Raw genomic sequence first — 15153 nt, forward strand, 5'->3', positions numbered from 1 at the left:
TTCAGTGCAACATTAGCATTGCGTAAAACAGCGGGGGTCCTGATGCAGAGGGCTGTGTGTAAAAAACAAACATTCACTGTTTAACAAGGTATGTAAGCTCATACATCCTCATCTTTTTGCATCAACACTGACTCTTTTTTATTCCACATGGAATTTTCACACTCAAATCAAATAAATATATACACATTTAGTAAATAGGGAGTGATTATAACTAGCAGCTCTGTGAGGCTGTAGGCCTACTAAGACACAGCAATGCTAATGTCAGTGTGCTAACATGCTCACAGTATTTACCATGTTGACCATGTTAGTCTTTACATTGGCTAATGAGCATAACAACACAAAGTAGGCTGCAGCTAAGAATGATGGGAATGTCACTAGTTTTGCAGTATTTAGTTATAAACCAAAGTAAGGCAAATCGCTAGATCATCAGAGTCATAAGGATTCATCCTCTGGGGAACAAGAATGTCTGTACCTTAACTTCACGGCATCTAATAGTTGTGGACACATGTCCCTCTGAACCACAGATATCAAGCTCATGATGGCTCCTCTTGAAAAGTCAGAGGACCAATCGAGTCATTAGGACACATCATCATGTGAACCATGTACAGGACTGTCTCAGAAAATTAGAATATTGTGATAAAGTTCTTTATTTTGTGTAATGCAATTAAAAAAACAAAAATGTCATGCATTCTGGATTCATTACAAATCAACTGAAATATTGCAAGCCTTTTATTCTTTTAATATTGCTGATTATGGCTTACAGCTTAAGAAAACTCAAATATCCTATCTCTAAATATTAGAATATCATGAAAAAGTATACTAGTAGGGTATTCAACTAATCACTTGAATCGTCTAATTAACTCGAAACACCTGGGTTTCCTGAGCCTTGAAAAACACTCAGCTTGGTTCAGTAAACTAAATCACACGTATGGGGATTATCACAATATTCTAATTTTCTGAGACAGTCCTGTATATGTACTGTATATGTAGAAAATATGATGTCAAACCATCGATTGGATATTATGATATTTCATAGAACACATTTTGACCTGAGTGTAGAAGAAAAGTCAAGTTCCTCTGGGGATCATGAACGTCCGTAGGTTTCACAGCAAACAAAGATGGTGAACATGTTTAACATTATATCTACTACAAAGCATTGCCAATGTGTTAGAATGCTAGAGTTAGCATTTAGCTCTAAGAACCACTGTGCCCACATACAGCCTCATCTGTACAGCCTCACAGAGCTGCTAGCATGTCTGTGGACTGCTAGTCTTGCTCGTTTGTCTGTTACAAAAAACTTCTAAAAAACGTCAGAAGTAAAAGAAGAGGAGACATAATGATATAACAAAAGAAGAAAAAGTAGTCCAGTGGTGAATACATCCTATATCTATCACATCAGTTCTTCTGTGTCGGCAGTTAGTCAGGTAGTCGACTGATCCCGCTGTTATTCTGTAGAATTTATTTTTAGGGAATATTTACACAGAACTACTTTGTGTGATCCAAACAGTTTTATTCCAGTGTTACTGGACTGGAGTAAACAATGACTTTGTAAGTAGTTTAAAGCGGTGAGCAGCTGGTGTTAACTGTGTTCAGATGAAGTATTTGTCCTGAAACAGTCACTGATGAACTCTAACAGCTCTGTGATTCATTCCAGGCCTCCAACCACAACCGGCCATCAATAAATAAACCAGATCGAGGGACACAAAGAAAATACAAGAGGGAGAGCGTTTTTCAAACGTTCAAACTATTCCAAGTTTATTTACAGTATCTCTACGACTTTTCACGGGGAGTCATCAGTGCAAAAGATGTATATAAATAGCCCCAGACAGAAAGACAGTTGTGGAGCAGACTGTTTGCGTGAATGGCGGACAGGAACTCCAACACAAACACACACATATACACATCCACTCAGTGTGTTTGTTGGTATTTCCTGTTAATGACCCTGCAGTTATTATGCTGGAATCTGACCAGCTACTGTTCCCAGCCTCCCCCACTCTGAGGCCCCTTATGTTAAAAAACGGGAAAGCGGAAAAAACGTTTCCTCCATGTTTTGAAGGGTGTTTGTTGTCAGCAGTGCCCGTTTGGCCGAATGCTGGGTGTTGCTGCTTGCAGCTTTCTTGAGAACCTCTCATCCAAGCACCTTCACAGTCAACACTGCTCTCCCCTAGGTCCTCAGCAATACACCTGCCATGTGTGAAGTCGATCAGGTGAACGGTTGTCGAGAAAAGCGAGTGGACAAACATGCATACAGACTGACTCAGTTCACTGCTAACAGAGTCTGAGGCACTGGTGATGGCGCATTCGAAGACCGATCAAACATGACAGCTCAGGCATTATAAAATGTTTTCTTTTATACTCATACTCACTTATCTAAGAAATAAACAAAAACGTGTTCCTCACACACCAACTCTTAAAACTTGAAATAAAACCAAAGGTAGGTTTTTGCTGAGATGAGAACTGTTGTCAGTAGACTTTATCAGCTGTAGCTGTGCTGTATAGACACATACTGGCTGCCTTAAGTGTTCCTGCCAGCGCTGATTGCATCCCTTTAGCCGTGAGCAGGTTCCACTGAGGTCACTGTGAACCTCCGCTCAGCCAGCAATCGGGAGGTCAGAGGTCACGGCAGACAGTCAAGGGACGGGAGGACAGAAGATGTGAAGCAGATAAAAACATGTGAACTCTCATTCCTGTTTCTGTCCTTTTCCACTCTGAAAGGATTGAAAGCGCACTGCCAGTAAGACCAGTTATTATAACCAGAATAAACAATTAGGTGCATATAAAGCAGTTTGTGCAGTCATCATGTGCTATATGAGTGGCTGTTTGTTTCAGATTCAGCAAACAGCTTCAGCACTTCCCCTGTTCTGTTTCATTTCCTTCACTCTTTTTCTTTTCTCACAGTCCCAAAGACATTTGATCTCAGTTTCAGGCCTATACGTCCCGACTGAAACAACATTTCCTCCCACCAAGACTGAACTTTTTGAACCATTTCGACAGTGTATAGATCTTAAACCTCTGGCTTGGATTTTCAGTGTGTTCAGGGTAAAAACTGGGCTTCTCCAAAACAAAGAGGGTTCCAATGAGGGTTGAGAGTTAGGGATTTTAAATGTCATTATAGCCAAATACACACCACAGCTGCTGTCATTTACCTGAATTCAGATGATATTTGTCACCACAGTGCATCAGCCCGCATTGACTGCTGGTTATGAGTAACAATTACTACTCAGTAATAAATACTATTTCATCCTCGTTCTACTGTAAAACATGTGTAAACGACAACTGTCTTCTGGATGAGCTGGACGACTCAGAGGTGTTTCATTGATATGAATGGAGGTGAGCAAAGTAATTGAAACACCTGTCGGTAAAACACAATTCAGTTCACAACAAACTACATGCTCCAAAATGACAATACAGTTTAAAAAGCACTGCACATTTTAATGAAGGGAGGAATTGCAGGACTGTTGAGGTAAATTTGTGACATTCGGCTATTAATAAAATTGACTGTACTAGTGGGCTGCATCGGTTTAGGTGTACCTAACTGTGTAAGTGCATCCTGTCAGCTGGTCTTTGACTGGAGGCGAGGCATTTGATCAGTCAGTCTTTATTCAGACGAGAGAGAATAAAACCTGAAACTATTGTTACTAAGAGAGTACAAAAAGAGTCAGCTTTACAGTTTTACAGTTTCCTAAAACACAGATGTGTCACCGTTGTTAGAAGTAGAGGAGTGACCCTAGCGACACCCAGAAAACAAGTTTCTCAATATACAGTATTCTAGCAGTTGTTAACTTCTATGAAACCATTTCACAATGTCGGTGCAGTCGTCATGACAACGGAAACATAAACACAGTTTGTCAACGACAACATCTGTGTGACTAAAATCTAGAGAAACAACAGGAATGATTTCACAATCCATGTTCAACCCATTGAGTTAAATACTTTTAGAAGCAGGAAGGAATTAATGGAAACTTTATCTTGTATTTATTTTATTTTTTAAGTTCATTTAATTTAGTTTAGTTCTTCAATAGAGTTTAAGAAGTTAAGTTACTTTTGTTGAGATGTTTTTAGATTAGATTACTTTAGTTTTCAAGTTTCAATTTAGATCTTTGGTTTATTTTGATGTGGAAACAAATCATCCCTACTAAACAATAAAATAAATGGAACAAATTAAACCACAAATGTAGAAATAATTCTGTAAAAGCAAGTGACAAGAAGCAGATACATTTGAGGCAGCAATGAATAAACAACAGATTAGAGGTCTGTAACGTTTGTTTGTCTTCTCTGCTGATGGAGCTCCACAAGATAGCAAACATATTCACAGATTAAACTCACTTCATGAGTTATCTGTGCTATGTTAAAAGACAGCTGATCCCTGCTGTGTTCACATCTACTGATCACAGATCAGCCTGATCAGATAGAGGACTTTGATCTCAGAGTAGGGTGTGTGTGTGTGTGTGTGTGTGTGTGTGTGTGTGTGTGTGTGTGAGGATGTACAGGTCTGGAGAGGCATGGAGGAGGTGGGCGTGGCTGCTGACATTACTGAAAATGGGAGGAAATGACTGTTTATTACACACTCAAACACACACACACACACACACACACACACACACACACACACACACACTGACCACATCAGATACAAACCTTTTAAAATGTCCCTTCATGTTTCGTTGAATTAAACCTTTTCTGCACTGTGCTACTGTGACAGTAAATACTTGTTTCTGATTGGCCGGTATAGTGAACGTTCAAAGCGCTACTTGGTGAACTACTGCAGCAGGCGACTGCTAACACACTAGCCAGCCGGAATGCGATGAATGCATGCGAGCTTTAGTCAGTCAGAGTAGTTCTCCAAGGCAGCTTGTTTGCTAACTCCTGTCTTTCAACGTTGCAAATATGTCCGCAAACCATTCCTTTAAAAATATAATTCACCTATCAACGTTCACCACAGTTGAACTCCTCACTCGGCATGAACTTATTTCTAAACCCAGGTCTGGACCAAATCCACCAGAACCAGGTGAACTTTACTCTTGTTTGCTGTCCAAATATCACTCATCAGTGTCATTCTTTCATTATGAGCAGGGAAAACCAAAGACATAATAATTCATTTTGGTTACTACAACGTTGGTCTTATTTTACTTTAAGGCCTTTAGTCCGTCATCCAACTGTCAAAGTTTAAACAGGAAGTGGGACTGTGAACTGTGATGACAGTTTGGGTCAAAGTTTTACTGTTCAACTTCGTCTATTCTTCAAAGTAAGTTTGTGTAACCCGGAGGATTGTTCACAATCAGTTCACAATCAGTTCTAATGTCCAAATTGATGGCAATGTTGTCTCCCAGCAACAGCAGTAAACAGACACACAGATCGGAACAGAGAGACAAAAAATGTCTGATTTAAAACATGAGGACACACACACACAGCACTGTGAAGCTCTGTGTCCGCAGCCTTATATGGAGATGTTCCTGTAGCTGAGGTCACTGACAGTGAGCCATGACATCACACACACACACACACACACACACACAGTGATGAATGTAGGTCAGTAATATAAAGTGTAAAACACAGAGGACTGTAAATATTTTAGCAGTGATGTATGTGCAGTGACACACACACACACACACATGCACACATGCACAGACCCCCCGGGGGGAGGGAGGGGAGGCAGGGGGTGTCTGAACAGCTTGTGACGTCTCCAGGCCATGATAACGTCGGCTAATTGGTTCCATCAGGCCTCAGAGTGTGTGTGTGTGTGTGTGTGTGTGTGTGTGTGTGTGTGTGTGTGTGTGAGCTCTGTGGTCAATGGTATAGTTACTATCTCACAGTAACTATTACAAACTGCCTGCAAGTGTACGTTTTAAGCCAGTTTTTTCGTTTCCTTCCAAAGCTCCGTGGCAGAAAGAGTCGGGCACCACTTTGGAGCAAAAGATAAGAACAACATGCAGCTGAAGTAGCGGAGGTGGAGGGACGAGAGAGTGACACCGTGGCCCGACATCCTTCACAGGTGGTTTCACACCGATTCATCTTGATTCGTTTTGTCTTGGAGAACTCGGTCATGTGACCTCACCAACTCTCAGGTGAGATCAACTTGTTAAAGACGCAGAAGAAGTTAAAAAAAACAAGGCAAAACTATTCCCCAGAGATCAAGGGGTTGAATTCCAGGTAGTGGCACCGACCTAGAGTACACCAATAGTGGAAGAAGTACTCTGATCTTTTACTTAAGTAGAATACCACAGTTGAGAAATACACGTGACAAGTAAAAGTCATTCAAAGTTTTACCCAAGTAAAAAACTAAACTACTCATTATTCAGATGGCCTATTTTTTTTTAAAATATATTTATTTTAATTTTACAGCTTAACAAGACAGAGCTCCAGAACGTTAAGGATACAATACAGAGGGAAAGGAGAAAGAAAAAGGGAGAGAACAACAACAAATTAAATAATATATAAACAAAATAAAAAAAGACAACCACAGCAAATAATAACACATTTGCACATCACCAGTCTGACATAAGTACATCTTGGTTTTATCATCAGGTCAAGTCAGCATCGGTACCAGTGTTTTTAATCTGGCAAAGTCCAGCCCGGAGAGGTCCACCTTGTCTAAGACCGGTTTCCATATCTTGACAAATCCCTTGACATTGTCATGGAGGGTGTGGGTCAACTTTTCCAGAGGGAGAACCTGCAGAATCCCCTTGTAATAATAAATAATGCTAGGTAGCTTAATTTGAAATATTGCATCATAATATATATTAAGTATTATTAATCGGAAACTGCAAAGTACCTCGCAACTAAAGTTGTCAAATTAATGGAAAGTAAAAAGTACAATATTTTCATAGAAGTATAGCAGAAATTCTAAAAACTCAAATAAAGCACAAGCACAACAAAACCGGACTTGAGTAAAGTACTTGAATGTACTTTCTTTCCACTACTGGTGACGTGCATCACAGAGGTGGAACAGATCTGTCTGCAGCCTCAGAACAACGGTTGAGTTAAAGGAGTGGTTCAACATTTTGGGATATGTGGTTATTTGCTTTCATGCGGACAGCCAGTGGAGACAACGTCACTGATCCTACACCAAGAAATAATCCGACCAGTGTTTGTACCAAGCTAAGCTAACAGGCTACTGGCTGTTGCTTCATATTTAACAGTCAATTAAGAGTGTGGTACCAATCTTCTCATCTAACTCTCAGCAGAGAAAGAAAAAAAGCGCAGAGCAGTGAGGCTCCACATGATAAATTCTGTCATCTGCCCAGGTCTGGATGTTCGCAAACTTTACGACCGTACAAACCGACAGCACATGTGTGCCTGTGCGGCAGCATAAACAGAGCCGTTTGGAGTGTATCAGGGCCTTCAGAGGGAGACAAGGGCTGCAGTGTGAGAGGACTGGATGTTACAGAATGACCGGAAAACATGCCAGAAATAGACAGAATAAAAAAAACAAGGGTAGGTGACTTCTAACCAGTCAGGAGAACCAGGGAAGCCTCTCAGATGAGAAAAGAAACATCTTCAGACCCAGCTGCCTTTGGACTCAATGATTTTAGGTTTTCTATGAGTTGAGCAAGACCAATTAAAAAAAGCGACTGTTTACTGAAGACAGAAAACTGATCACAGAACGATGCAGGAGTCCCGACCGTGCAACTCAACATAAATAAACTCCCCCCAGTGAACTGGGTCAGAGTTCATATTGTCAGTCTGTCTTATTTCAAATACAACAGTAATGAATGCCAAAATTATAGGAAAGAGACTGTTTACTGTGTGTGTGTGGGTGTGTGTGTGTGTGTGTGTGTGTGTGTGTGTGTGTGTGTGTGGCCATATGTTGAATCAGTAATGAGCTATAGGCCTGCAGCAGTTAGACTCTCTGTGTGTGTGTTGTCCCACAGGCAACACAAGCTGTTACTGAAGAAGATGCCTTCGGACACACACACACACACACACACACACACACACACACACACACACACACACACACACACACACACACACACACACACACACACACACACACAGTAACTGAGGAAATGGCTCTACTACACACAGTGAGACTCTTTAGAAGCTCTTTCTTTTCTAAACACTGTCCTCCTTCATGTCCTGGGGAAAGAAATGTAAAAAAGATTTAGCTACTGAATAATAACAGCATGTTTGTGTTTATTCAAGTCAACCAACAAGCTCGTCTTAGTTTAGAAGAGAAATAGTGCTTCTTGCAACAAGAGGAACATCTGAGGAGTTCAACTAATGATGCTCCAGACTAAAGCACATTTACAGACCTGGAATCTGTAACATTGTTCATCTAAACACATCTAAAGTGTTGGCTTTTCGTAAATGTTATCCAGACACCACAGGACATTTACAGAAAGAGGCACATTATTTGGCACCCGGAGCACAAGAAGGATCGGTAACAACAGCCGAGAGTTAAAAAGTTCTCAACAAAATAAACATCTAATCCGATGCCCCTATCAGCAGGAGTACAAATATGTGTATTATAAGACAGGCTGCATAGGCCTGCTAATAACACTACATGCTGACATTGATGCATAACATTTTCAACCCACGCTGCTTTGCTCTCTCTCTCTCTCTCTCTGATCCATCTCATGCACCAGGTGCCAAATATTGCTTGAGCTCTTTCTATAAATGTGCTGTCATGTCTAAATGAAGCCGAAAGGAACAGTAACATCAAAGTCTCCTTTGCCTGGATGACAAGAAGCCATCACATTGAAGGATAGATGAATCCATGTTACGTGTTCCTCGTCTGCAGACGGCTTGAGATTTGAGTCATGGCTTTTATGTAAGAGAGAACATGAGACCCACATTTAAAAGTATCATCACATAAGCGTAAAGATGAGCAGGTCATTTTTTTTATCTGACATATTGACTATTTTGTCTTTTCTCAGTCTGAAGAGCTCGGGTCTGGTGTGTTCACGTTTGTATTCAGGCTTTGATGGTTAGGACGAGCACAGAGTGATGCCTGAGCCTTCACACTTTGAAGCAAACACAGCTGGATTTATCCTCCCGTGTCAGACTGGTGTGGAGACAGCTCAAACCTGAAACAACACCTCAGCGCTGCAGTGACGCCCCACGGAGAGCAGGAGGGCTGTGATTGGTCAGCTGCTAGTGCTTTCTGCTCCATATTCCTGATATTGAATGATTAGACTGTGAGGCCCACAGAGCAGTCCAAAAAAATAAATGGTATTTCATTTTGACCAAAACTGAATAACTTACAAAAATGGAAAATGCAACAAAATCCTCAAGTAATAAATTCCAAAATTCTCTGCATTATAAAGACAATAAAAGGTGAGAACATCTAATAATACTGAGATTTGTTTTGGTAATTTATGAAATGAATGTACAGTTTTTGATTATCTATATCTATTTTAAATGCATTCATGGTTCTTTATTTCTGAATGTCATTTATTTATTTAGAGTTGGCCATTTTGGCCCCATAACTAGACTATTTCTATAAACCTTCCTCTCTTATTGTGGTCGTTCCTCTTATCCACACAGAGGATGAAAGAATGTCGACAGGATTAGTTTGAATACACAACACGACCCGATGATGTGGAAGTTGATCAGAAGATGCGTGGAGAGACACAACGCTCCGTGCTCCACTTAAACAGTAGGAGACGCCGAGTTCCACCCACGAGAGCTCCTTCCTGTCCCTGAGTCCTTCACGATGATGTCACATCCCGTCTGGAACAACAGCCATTGTGCTCGCCAGGAAGGGAGCTTCCCGCGGACGGTTCGTTCTTCCCGCCGAGGGTCAGTCAGTGTGGTCTGACGCCGATAACTGCTGTTCAACAGGAAGAGTCATTATGACGATCCGTCACCGGGACACTGACAGCATTTTTAACTGTATGTTCACACCAGCACAGGTCATTAAGAGGCGTGCCTCTCTTCTTCCATGAACATGTAACATGATCCACGATACGGTCCGAACACGTTAAGTTAGTGACGATGCGGTTCACACCTCCCATGTTGCCCAGCTTTTTTAGTGGCTGGTACGTTTTTTCACTTACTGACAAAGCAAGTGGGTTTGACAGCTGTTTAGACTTTGACACATTTCACACAGCAGTTGCTTCGTATCTGTGGTTGTGATCGATGCGGCGTATCTCCAAATCCTGTATGTATCAGTTCATCTTTATACCCTTATTAAAGACTTAAAGACTAAAGAAAGACCGTCATTTAACTTCGGCTCCAACGCCTGGCTTCTTTGGTTCAGTATACTACGTCATAACACTCCAGGAGCGTCTAATAATGTTGTGGATGGACTGACATTGGAGGTACTTGAAAACCTCATTGAAAATCTCATTGAGTAAAGACGCAAAAGCATTTGTTTTTGCTTGAGGGACGTGACAAAGCGTCGGTGTTGAGAACAGGCTGCAACCGCTGTGGCTACCTGCTACATCCGATCCTATTAAGGACCTTTACCACACAATGCAAGTTGGTGATATCCACGGACTCTAACCTCATCGTGTTACCACAGAGTCAGCGTGTTGTTGTGTTAAACCAGAGGAAATGTTTAGCATTATGTGACACATCACAAAACGTGGTTTATACAGCCAAATTTAGTTAACTAATATCAGAAGTTGTTCGTTGTCCAAGATAATCAGAATTTGAAGCTTACGTTGCTCCAAGACCATCTTCTTCTCATTGATATATTTCTGGAAAAGGTTAAAAAACTTCAATTGTCGTTTACTCAGGCAGAGCCAATAAATAGCGGCGGCCGTCCTCTCTCACCTCGCCGCTGCCGTCGTGTTTACATCAGAAACAATGGAGGGAGAGGCGGCCATCGCTCGCTGTCTAATAGACAAAACAATCCCCAGACTATTATTAGTCAATACGGGTCAAATCAGTTCAATGAAAAACAGTGCTCCGATCATACCACAATGCTAAAATACTCTTTTACGAGTGAAAGTCCTGCACTGACATTGTTAGTTAAGCAGAAGTATGTAAGCATAATCAGCTAAATATACTGCAAGTACTGCAACTAATGATTCTTTTACATATACGTTACGGGTTACTCTGCTGATTATTGTCATCATTAAATCGATTGATTGTTTGGTTTGTGGAAATTCTAAAAGTAGAAATGCCATCACAATTACCCAGAGCCTGTGGTGACCCCTTCAACAATTAAAAAGGAAAAACAGCTTGTAAAGCAGGAAACATCAAAAATGCCATAAAGCAATTATCATATTGGCCAAATCAACTTATGTCAATTGGCTAATTGTTTCAGCTGTACTTAATTTGCAAATGAACTCGTAGCTAACTCAAGCTGTGAAATAATAATAAGTAAAAAGCAGAATAAATATTAAGTGGAGTTGAAGTAGCGAGTACCATGAAAAGACATATAGTATAAAGTAAATCAAATTTGTACAATACTTGAGTAAATGTACTCATTGTCATTCCACCATTGATGAAAACCTTCTCCATAGTTTAGTGTGTACTTTATATTTGTCATGTATTGTATCATTGAGGTTTTGTTGGATTTTTCCACAGTCACAGGCGATGTCGCTCACATGACTGATATGCTGTCAGTTCCTGTTGTTAAATGGTCTTGAACACACTGCTAATGAGAGTTAATTTGTCACTGATTGTTTACACGTTTGTTTAGTTATTCATAGAGCTGGTGTGAAATCTTCTGCTGCATCAGACTCTTTCATGAACACTGAGGACTTTGTTCTGTCTGTTAACCTGCAGCTTCATTAAGCTAACGAGCACCAATTAATTATGCTAATGAGCTGCAGTTAAAATCTCCCCTGGGGGGAAACTGATAGTCTGTTAACGAGCTGACGGGTGAGAGACAATCTGATTGGCTCAAACGGCAGTTAGAGACAGTGTGTGTGTGTGTGTGTGTGTGTGTGTGTGTGTGTGTGTGGAGGGGGGCTTCATCGTGAATTTTGTGTCTCTGTGGCCATGACATGCTTATCTCTGACAACTACACACACACACATATTCTAGACCTTGTCCCACTCTGGTCTCCTGCCAGACAGGAAAGGATCTGTGTGTGTGTGTGTGTGTTGGATCCAGCTGTTTGCCTCATATCTGTGACCTCCTGTGGTCGCTGTGTGGGTGTGTTGGGGGGAAGGAAGCTATCGGGCTCACACTAATATCTAATGAAGCTCCTGTGTGTGTGTGTGTGTGTGTGTGTGTGTGTGTGTGTGTGTGTGCATGTGTGTGTGTCAGCATGAGCTCAGAGAGAGACAGGCAGATGGAGGACATCGTCCATTTAAGTGGAACAAAGTCAGGTTTGTGTTGACGAATGCACATTTTAAAGCATCAAAGCTAGAAAACATTATAAACCAGTTCGATGTTTATTATTCTCTGATCAGAAGAGGAGACTAGCATTTTGATGAAGATTACAGCAGATTAGAAATTCAACAGTTTAGAAGTAAGACTATAGTTGTCTCAGACTGTCCTCCATAGAAAACCAACAGCGTCAGTTATTTCAGGCGATGCCACAAGACGATTTACGTTCAAGTGACACAATCATCCTAATGATTAGACTATCAGACATCCTGAGATTTACAGTGTAATGTTGTTGTATGAATCAGGTATCAATAAAGTACTTAAAAGGCCAGTGTGTAGTATTCAGGGGGATCTATTGGCAGAAAGGAATATAGTATTCACAACTATGTTTAAATTGGTGTCTAATCTCCTGAAACTAACGCTTGTTGTGTTGTCATTACTGTAAAATGAGCCTTTCATATCTATAGGGACCAGGTCCTCTTTCATGGAGTCCACCATGTTGCACTGCAATCTTTCTGCAGTAGCCCAGAATGGACAAACCAAAGACCGAAGGGTCTCTACACGCTTAGGTATTCAGTTGGTTACAATGTGCAACCTCACTGCAAGATGCCATTTAATACACTGCTCCTTTAAAATCAAGACTATGGGGATCAAGGGAGAAACTGGGCACTTTGTAGGGGAGGAGAAATAAATGGTACCAGAATTTTTGTAAATACTGGTTACTCACAAAGTACAGTAATGAGAAACACAACTGAGCATCGGGGAAAATGGTGCCAACACCGATTACCAATAAAAAACTGTGGGGGGTACAGTAAGCTAGCTGTTTTGTTTCCCAGTACTGTAACTCAAATGCAGTCTTATTTTCCTTCTCTGTACTTACATTATAATATATATTATAGTGTGTTATGAAGGGTTACCGAAAACACTAGTGTGTTCTAGATGGTATGGACAAACAACATACTTTTAGTTTAATATGAAGGACACTTGGTCTCTGGTCATCAGCAATGAAGTTTGATCTACGACCATCGAATAGCATCAGGGCTGTATAAGGAACATACGATATTACATAAAACTACTACTACTCTCTCACTTTCGCCACCCAGATTTAATCTGCCGGATTGGGGTTTGAACCTCTGACCTTCTGTTCTATACCATCAACACTTAGGTCATACCCACAATCATTTAATCATTCTTCCTTCCTTCAACTTGAATTTAGGTCTTTTTGTGCCCATTGGAATTGTCCATTGACTTTGTATGCAGAACCTTCTAGACCTGCGGTTTACGAGGATCACAGTTTGATCGACATCTTGTACAATCTGGTAACACAGAGCAGTACAGGAAGTTAATTAAAGTGACAGAATAGTGCACTGTCAGCATCATTACACAGTATGTAGTTCAGTGAAGTGAAGAGCGGAACGAACGTGCATGAAATGACACACTGTGAAAAACTATGAAGGAGCAATTAAGACAAATCTGACCTTCACTTTGATGAATCGGAGGTTCCCTTCATCTACTGGGAGCTTCTTCTATTCAGTCATCCTAAACCCTTATTTGGTATGGAAAATGATGATGTCAGCATTAACACAGAGACTGCAGTGTCTTTAACTGCAAAACACACACACACTCCCTTTAGCAGCTGTGTTGTCTCCCACAGCTCTCATGGTTTCCAACTGTTAATGATTCATTAACAGGCTGTCGGAAGCAAAGTCTTTTTTCTCCTGACGGGACGCTTTGTGTTACGGCTGTTTTCTTATGTCGGTCCTCTAAAATGTGTCTCGTTATGCTTTGACACAGGGCGTCATCGGACGCATGCAGATGTAGTTCATCATGAAAACCGATCTACACAAAAGGAAGTGACATAACTGGTGTGTCCCTGGTGGGTGACACCACGGTCCAGTCCAGGCCTCTGGCCACATGAGCTCACCTTTGAACCGTTGTGGGTTTGTTTGTGCTATGAAGCTCAAAACCTTTACAAGTCCTCCAAATTAAAATGACAAAATACCTCTTTGTAACTAAATGCCCTGCAGATCGACACAAAGGAGCGTTTTCTCATCTGATGCCCGTCAGCAGGACAGTTGCTTCTTACTATCATGCATGTAAGACGGCATGAAATAGCGTAAGTCACTTTGTTTTGATAATCTTGACGTCTAAATCAGTATACAGAGATCAGACAGATTGTTGATGTGTTTGTGTGTGGTTTCATTCTTACATGACTTCCTGTCATGTGACCCTACATATCTCCAGGACGTTCAACCCATGACTGAAGACAGACCGTATTTCATCAGCGAAATGACCTCTTTCTCCTGTTGGTCCTTCTGGAATCACAGAATCACATGGTGACCTGAATGCAAGTCGCTCACATGGCGCGTGCACACACACACACACACACACACACACACACACACACACACACACACACGCACACACACACGAATAGCCTCAGGATGGTGATGACAGTGCGTCAAAACACTTCAGTCCAGAGCGTCTACTGATTAAGATGTCATGAAATTTGCCGATCACATTCGTGCTCTCCAGAGGACTCTCTCCTGGACTGCCATGACGTGTGGTTCAGACATTTACATCCACCTCTTGATAAATTCTAATAATCATTGTTGATCCTCTGACTTTGCATCTAGCGCCATCATTAGGTTCAAATTTTATTCAAAATTGTATTCCAATACACCAAATAAGCTCAGCTGTACTTTGTGCTTAGTGCTAATTAGCTAATCTTAGCATGCTAACATGTTAAACATATGCTGCCTTCAACGGACCGGTGAGCACGTGGTTAAGACGTGGGAAGTGTGTACACAATATGCTTACCCTTCAAGTGGTTAAGTCATGAAAACACTGCTGCTATGCAACGACAACATGGACGCCAAAAGACTCCTCATGTTCTTTTTTTGCTAATAATTTAGCAAGCTA

The sequence above is a fragment of the Pholis gunnellus genome (assembly GCF_910591455.1).
Source record: "Pholis gunnellus genome assembly, chromosome: 12".
In the NCBI taxonomy this organism is placed as follows: domain Eukaryota; kingdom Metazoa; phylum Chordata; class Actinopteri; order Perciformes; family Pholidae; genus Pholis; species Pholis gunnellus.